Source organism: Athene cunicularia (genome assembly GCF_003259725.1).
Source record: "Athene cunicularia isolate RWA chromosome 28 unlocalized genomic scaffold, athCun1 chr28_part2, whole genome shotgun sequence".
Classification (NCBI taxonomy): Eukaryota; Metazoa; Chordata; class Aves; order Strigiformes; family Strigidae; genus Athene; species Athene cunicularia.
The window spans coordinates 1,821,305-1,827,858 of record NW_020799140.1 but is presented as its reverse complement, the minus strand read 5'-3'; positions in this window follow the sequence as shown (position 1 = coordinate 1,827,858).

Sequence of the window (6,554 nt, the reverse complement as noted above, 5' to 3'; positions counted from 1 at the left end):
AGTGCCGTGGGGCTACAAGCTGTCAGTTCTTGCCAACCTTCAGTTCCCTGTTAGCCCAGGATAGCTGTAAGCCAGAAGCGTAAAGTAGAAATTCGTCCACAATTTATTTTTCTCCAGCAGAATTAATGCATAATGTTGGATCTAATCGTGTATTCAATCCTCATATATGAAGAAAATACTCAGAAATCGAGAGATGCATTCAAAATGTTCACTGTGGAACATTTTGTTGTCCAACATCGTAATATAAATTCAACCACGTATTTGCCAAAAATGAAAGCCATCACAAAAATTCCTTAAGGATAGAGTAATAAGAGACTCATCACCAAAGTATTAAGTAATTCTTCAGGGAACATGAATAAGAATTGCAATGTATGATGTATTAATTTAGTTATTTGGTGGCATTTAAGAAAAAAAAAAAGCTTGAGTTTTAAGGACATGAGGTTAGAATACAGCTGGAAAAATTCAGCTCACAACATAAATTGTCTCCTGACATGTGCAAAGAGAGAGTCACTGAAACTATCCTGTATTTCTCATCGGGTACTGCGAACGGGGCAACATGGAAGAATAGAGTTTAGCTCACTTACAGTTCATCTTCCCAAATATTTCTGTTCCAAAATTTCACTTTTGGAGAGCACTCTACACGCGCCGTTCACTTGGGTTGTAAAACAGCCTGAAGAACGACGCTGGCATCATTTCAGCATGAAATCCCCTCATGACTTTTTTTTCCCCAAAAGCATTTATCTAATTAAATAATTTCTCCAGAAGTTGGTTAGCTGTTTTCCCTCTCGCGGGTTTTCAGGACCAAAACATGGCTCTGAGCGTGGTTTCTGCATCTTCACTAGCCAGCACCCTGGCAAGGCTGCCAGCTCCCTGAGCAAACTGCGGGAGGAAGACCCACCGAGTCGGTGTTTCTCCTGGAGGACTGTGCCCATGCACATCCAGGGGTGCAAAGAGAAGACAGCAACAGCATCGAGCGCATCTCTTAAGAGGACCCGGAGCAGGCAGAGCTGTGCAGCACACATCCCCGCTCTCGGTGTTGAGAGGGTAAAAGGCAAAGTGTCTCTGCACGAAGTATTCTCAGAGGGCATGAAGCAGATCGAGAACCATAGAATTTAGGTTGGAAAAGACCTTTAATAATGACACCACCCCAAAAAATACATATGTGATTTTGATCAGTGAGTAAAGCAGCAATCATTTGAGGATTTCAAAGCAGTTTACAAATATTAATCCTTACAAGTCCACCCATTTCAACTTTCTAGCTCCTGGAGAAAAGGCAGGTATTGAATTGTTGTTTCCTAAGGAGAAATGGAAGTGAAAGCAGAGAGCAACCAAGGCAGGGCTTCCCAGACAGAGTCTGAAGTACCAATAGATGTGGATTCTGGATCAGAATGAGATGGGACTTGCTAGATCAGAGACTAATTTATGCCTTAGAGCACAGTTCTACAGGAGAGTCTAAGGTGGCATGGAAACCCCTTCGGGGACTGGGTCTGGAGGCAAGGAGGTGCATCAGAAATGTGGAATCACCATCCTTCAGTCCTGGAACTACACTCTATCATAATGTATATATATGTACGCATACAGGTATATTTTGATATGCGTGTGTGTATATTTAAAAACAACCCATGTATCTCCACGTACACAGATACAGATACAGCCCCGGGGCCCGCATAAACAGACAGAGATTTTACTGTGACAGGCATACCCCCAGATGTTTTGATATTAAAATGTCTCCTTTCAGTTCCCATCAAGGAAATGTGCTTTTTACAAGTGAGATACGAAGACAGAGCTTGCATGGTACCTGTGGAGCTAAAGACAAAGCCCATTTCCCTACAAGGCTGCAGTAGGGGACTTGAAAATTCCTGAGCATTGCAATAAGGCAGATCATGTTTTTATGAGTGATTGCATCCATGGAAAAGATGGGGAAAAGTACCCGGTCCACAGTTTGTATTGAGGAGAAACTTATTCTGCAGTCCACTACCTGCCAGGACAATAGATATAGTGGAACAAACAGAAAGGCACTGCCTGGCCCCGTACTTGTGCACGCTCTGTCCTCACGCCCTGTTAAAAATCGGAATATTGACTCCCCAAAAATCAACCCGAAAAAATTCGGTGTTTGTAGTTTATTAAGCACCAACATGACAGCTCACACGTCACGCGTTGCCTCCACGAAGGCACTGGGGGAGAGTTTGCTCTCAGCGAAGCTGATCTCTAGAAGGGTTACGTATCTTAAATAACCTAAAGATCCTTCACTGGAAGGCACCTCGGGCTCTTCCCTAGTAACGAAAGGCTGTGGCGACAGCCCTTCCCAACAGTACGGAGATGACGCGGCAGCAGCTGATGAGGCATCACGCTGGAATGTCTTGGATGGAGACTGCAGAGGAGATTTCTGTGACGGATAGAACACGCTGCCAGCACAATATAATTAACCCCCATCTTTGTCGTAAAACAATCCGCCTCTCCCATGAAACCCCTGTGAGTATTTTGGGGCAGAGACCAGCCCTCACTGCACCCGGATAACAGATTATCAGGGTGTGGTGGGGCTTCCTGGCACTGTAACAGCTCAGACATTCATGGCTTTTAATTACTATTAGATAATAAGTCTAAAAAGAAGCTACTTCTGCTCCGTGCCTCTACCTCAAGGAAGATTAAATTAGGAACCGACTCAAAATTTCAGTAGCCAGCTCAACCTCTGGGAGGCCACAGTTTATTAAATGTTACAGAAACGTTGACTGCGCTCTTTATCTAAAACCAAGTTGGGGTATTTTTGTTGGTTTTTGACTTTTTTTTTTTTAAAGATTAAGTTCTGAGCAGCAACTCTACTTGGGAAGAATGAAAACGTGGAAAACTGCAGGGGTAAGAATCAAACCCCACTTTTGCTGCTCCAGTAAAAAAAATTGAGACATGGATTATCTGGCCCAACTCCTTACCTTACACAATTATCTCTAACGGTTGCAGCACAGAAGACAATACTCTGAAATTTAAATAAGTCCATTTATTAGCACGGCAAGCAGCAGTTCTAAGCACCCAAGTGCTCCCTGCCTGCCAGGGGCTCCTATCCAGTGAACATCATCTGATCGCGGTGTTGGGAACAATCTTACGGAAACTACCACAGTAAATGCTGTTCCTAAAGGAAAACGTTGACACCAAGAGATCTCTAGGCTACGCCACGAGTAGGAACAACCTTTGTTTTTGCAGTGCCCGGCTCCAGAGTGCTGCAGGTTGTCAGCCCCTGCAGGTGAATGTAACAGAGCTGATGCCTAAAACATGAAGGGCGAGACGAGTACGTGAGGGTAAAATGATATTTACGGTTTGGGGGAAGGTAATTAACATAGAAAAATCTGCATTCTGAGTTCGAACAACGGTGAAGAACGGGTAGCCTGCAGGCAAGCCCCAGTTTCTTGAAGGGTTTTAGGACCTGGGTGAGGGATATTTCATTTTCCTGGTGGGTGCAAGTCTTCTGAACAATGGTGCACATCTATCATATTAAAAAGAACAAATATTTGCTAGGAAGAAGGAAGCTCTGAAGATTAGCTTGGTGACCAGGAGCCATTATTTCTCTTATTATCTGTACCTAGTAAAGAAAAAATTTCCTCCCATGCTTGGTCCTTTAAGGTCATGAATATTTGAAAAGATCTGCATTTCATCTTCTTTTGGGGGGAAGGGAGTTGGCGTTTAAACAGCATTATGTTGTTTAAATGCAAGGACTGAAGATAAATTAGACAGAAGTAGTAAATGTGCACTTATTTACATATACCACACGCACACCCCCTGTTTCACAGCCCAGAGATGGATTTCAAGTTGTTTTAACCAACCAAGACAGCCTGGGGGAGGAGAAAGAAGAAGAAAGATGTTCTTGCACAGACCAGCAAGGCGACAACACTGACAGCGTACCTACAACACACCGAGAGGTTGGTCTTATCTCAGCACTTGCTTCCTCCCAGCTTTCTGAAAGCTTCATCTTATCAGAAACTGTGCACAAATTCTGTTTACTGTCCAAACAAGAACACAGTCTGGGTAAGAGAAAATACAAGACTCCTGCCTGCTTGCCAGAAAAACCCCAGATCTGGCTGAACTAACCGGAACATCCAGCGCTGCGCAGATTGCTGTGTCCCACGAGCATCCCCTGGCTGCGTGGAGACGGGCCCTTTGTCCACCCAGTCGCACACATCTCCGGGTGCCTCCTTTTGCTTCCCTTCTCCGGTGGCAGCCTCAGCTGCAGCAGACTGGAGAGGCTGGGCCGAGCAGCGAAGAAGAGGCACACTTGCCCGTGGGAGACAGCGACACACTGCCTGGCAAGGACAGGCTGCCTTCTCCACCCTTCTCAGCAAAGCCCAGCTTTGTCCACCTGGAGACCCAGCTCTGTCCTTGGGCACTGCTGAAACCCTCTTCCACCACGGCGGTGAGGCGATGGGGAGAGGAATGCCATCTGCCACAGAGTTACTGTCCCTGTGCCTTGTGATCCAGTGCCACTCGTTTATACACCGAGTGAAGGATACTTCAGAAATTGTCTACTTGTGAAGTGGTCCATTACCAGACTGTAAAGCCCTCTGAACCCATCCTAAGCACAAGAAGCATTAATCCAGCCCACACATCCCCAAGCACTGGTTCAGCTCAGGATTAGATCCTGGAGAAAGCCAAGCAGGGAAAAGAAAAAGGCCTTTTCACGTGAGCCAGTTAGAGCTCGACTACGTTGGCATCTAGTTCTGTGAGCACCAAAACATAGGAAATCCTCTGTGCAAAAGATGCAACATGCTCAGATCATCTAGATTGTGCCATTCTAGAAGACACTGCATCCACTGTAAATCTCCTTTCCAAATCCAGTGACCAGAATAACTTCAACCAGTGTTGTATTAGGCCATCACTGCATCACCATCTAGGGCTGCTGGATGTACACGATTATAATAAAAATTAAATGCTCGGTGTCCTGGTTTCTCTAATCGCTGTAGCACTTTTTTAGGGGGATAAAAAAAAAAAAAGGAAAAAAAAAAAAGAAAAAGGGGAAAAAAAAAAGGAAAAAAAAAAAGTGGTTTAAAAGTGTACCTGCTCAGCTACACAAAGACAGGCCAGCCTAGGGGTTCTGTCAGCATGAGGTTCCTTTTTCTAAAACTCACTGAACTCCCTGCACCCCAGATACCCTCCACCAGAGGTTAGAAGAACGAATATAATTCCCAAAGCAAGGTGAATGTTTGTTCAGCTGTGTGTTAAGACAGAAATTATCCAGAATAGTTCCAGGGTTGTCATGGTGGCAATGGGATCTTAAGCTGATGCTAAAGAATAGTGTCGCAATGACTAACTAGGTGGCAGCTAAGGAAATTGCTTATTACGCTTAGGTTGTTTGCTTATAATCATTCCACCCGCGCCTTTTCCTTTCTCTCCTCTTCCCCTGATGTTTCTTGTCAGCCTCAACGGCTGACATCTCCAAAAGAAGGAGCATCCTTAATTACGGGCTCAGTTCAGCGGGGCCCTTTGCCTTATGCTAATCTCAAAGAACCACCAGCCACATAATCCCAGACAAACTCCTCAATAACTGGTGCATCACCGCACAGATTCAGTACCGGTTTCATGCCAGTGCTTCCAAACGAGTTGGGCACTGGCAAAACTCAGCGAAGACGGAACCATCTTTCTTTACCCCCAGATTCACTCATGCCACGCGGACTTCACGAGGATTCACCCATCTCATGAAGGAGAAGCGCGCGGGTTTGCAGCGCGTGTCTGCCAGCGCACACTCCAAAGCTGCACGGGAGGAAAGTAAATCCGGCCATGAACTGCTTCCCTAGAAGGGATGAGGAAAATACAATTTCCCATGCAAACATCTCTATCTGTGTACAACACCAAGAGCCACTCGGTGGCCAAGGGGAGGCAGCAGGACTGGAGACAGCTCTCCAGCCCCAAAGCCTGGAGCTTGCTGCCACGTACCACAGCCCAACGCAAATCCTTCCTGTGAGGACAGCTGAGCAAGCAGCGTTTTGGAAACCCTGACCCACACTGTGAATTTCTCACAGCAGAACAATGTCAGCTGGCAAGGGCACAGAAAAGAAACACACCCCTCCGGCACGATGTACAGTAGCAAAATTCAGGGCGTAGATGCAGCGAGCAACAGGAAAAGTGCTTCTGTCGGCTCTGCTTGGGCTGCCCCGAGAGGGGCGGCAGGACAACTCCTGCTGATCTCCACCGGGAGACACTGCTACACGCACCTCGGACGTGGTGGCATCCACAGAAGCCTTCTTGCCTCCCGCTTTCGCTTTGTTTCTGGTTGTGTTCTGCATTTTCTTTGTAAGGACTAGAGACTTTGTATAAACTAGAGCCGCCCTGAAGAAGTCAGAACATAAAGTCACTCTGCCACAGAAGACAGGGACGTGCCTCAAACTGCTGGTCTTCATCATAGCCTACGCACAGGTACCTGCTGTCGTTTGTCCTCAGACACACTCAGCCATTCCTGCACGTAAAGCCAACGAACCACCTCAAACAGAAAAAAAATTGGTGGAGACTGGACAGCCATAATATACATCAATTAACTAAATGATGCCTCGGTGAGGAATAGCGTGGCAGTCAAT